This window comes from Pseudophryne corroboree, chromosome 4, assembly GCF_028390025.1.
Source record: "Pseudophryne corroboree isolate aPseCor3 chromosome 4, aPseCor3.hap2, whole genome shotgun sequence".
NCBI lineage: Eukaryota > Metazoa > Chordata > Amphibia > Anura > Myobatrachidae > Pseudophryne > Pseudophryne corroboree.
This window is the reverse complement of record NC_086447.1, coordinates 622,629,403-622,631,902: the sequence shown is the minus strand read 5'-3', so window position 1 is coordinate 622,631,902 and position 2,500 is coordinate 622,629,403.

Sequence of the window (2,500 nt, the reverse complement as noted above, 5' to 3'; positions counted from 1 at the left end):
ATGAACACCATTATGACATTATCACTATTGTGACAACATTATCATTATGACATCATCATCATCTTCATCATCATCATCATCTTCACAATTATGATATATTCACCATTGTGACATCATCACTATTATGACATCATCACCTTCATGACATGAACACCATTATGACATTTTCACTATTGTGACAACATTATTATTATGACATCATCATCATCATCATCATCATCATCATCATCATCATCATCATCACAATTATGATATCTTCACCATTGTGACATTATCACTATTATGCCATCATAACCTTTATGACATGAACACCATTATGACATTATCACTATTAACATTATTATCATCATCATCATCATCATCATCATCATCATCATCATCATCATCATCACAATTATGATATCTTCACCATTGTGACATCATCACTATTATGACATCATCACCATTATGACATGAACACCATTATGACATTATCACTATTGTGACAACATTATCATCATCATCATTATCATCATCATCATCACCACAATTATGATATCTTCACCATTGTGACATCATCACTATTATGACATCATCACCATTATGACATGAACACCATTATGACATTATCACTATTGTGACATCATCATCATCATCATCATCATCATCATCATCATCGTCATCTTCACAATTATGATATCTTCACCATTGTGACATCATCACTATTATGACATGAACACCATTATGACATTAACACCATTATGCCATTTTCACTATTGTCACATTATTATCATCATCATCATCATCATCATCATCATCATCATCATCATCATCATCACCACAATTATGATATCTTCACCATTGTGACATCATCACTATTATGACATCATCACCATTATGACATAAACACCATTATGACATTATCACTATTGTGACAACATTATCATTATGTCATCATCATCATCATCATCATCATCATCATCATCATCATCATCATCATCATCATCATCATCACAATTATGATATATTCACCATTGTGACATCATCACCATTATGACATGAACACCATTATGACATTATCACTATTGTAACAACATTATCATTATGACATCATCATTATCATCATCATCATCATCACAATTATGATATCTTCACCATTGTGACATCATCACTATTATGACATCATCACCATTATGACATAAACACCATTATGACATTATCACTATTGTGACAACAGTATCATTATGACATCATCATCATCATCATCATCTTCACAATTATGATATCTTTACCATTGTGACATCATCACTATTATGACATCATCACCATTATGACATGAACACCATTAGGACATTATCACTATTGTGACAACATTATCATTATGACATCATCATCATCATCTTCACAATTATGATATCTTCACCATTGTGACAACATCACTATTATGACATGAACACCATTATGACATGAACACCATTATGACATTTTCACTATTGTGACAACAGTATCATTATGACATCATCATCATCATCATCATCATCATCATCATCATCACATTTATGATATCTTCACCATTGTGACATCATCACTATTATGACATCATCACCTTTATGACATAAACACTATTATGACATAATCACTATTCTGAGAACAGTATCATTATGACATCATCATCATCATCATCATCATCATCATCATCACATTTATGATATCTTCACCATTGTGACATCATCACTATTATGACATCATCACCATTATGACATGAACACCATTATGACATTATCACTATTGGGACAACATTATCATTATGACATCATCTTCATCATCATCATCACATTTATGATATCTTCACCATTGTGACATCATCACTATTATGACATGAACACCATTATGACATGGACACCATTACGACATTATCACTATTGTGACAACATTATCATTATGACATCATCATCATCATCATCATCATCATCATCATCATCACAACAATGATGATATCTTCACCATTGTGACATCATCACTATTATGACATGAACACCATTATGACATGATATGACATTATCACTATTGTGACAACATTATCATTATGACATCATCATCATCATCATCATCATCATCATCACCACAATTATGATATCTTCACCATTGTGATATCATCACTATTATGACATGAACACCATAATGACATGAACACCAATATGACATTATCACTATTGAGACAACATTATCATTATGACATCATCATCATCATCATCATCATCATCATCATCATCATCATCATCATCACAATTATGATATCTTCACCATTGTGACATCATCACTATTATGACATCATCACCATTATGACATGAACACCATTATGACATTATCACTATTGTGACAACATTATCATTATGACATCATCATCATCTTCATCATCATCATCATCTTCACAATTATGATATATTCACCATTGTGACATCATCACTATTATGACATCATCACCTTCATGACATGAACACCATTATGACATTTTCACTAT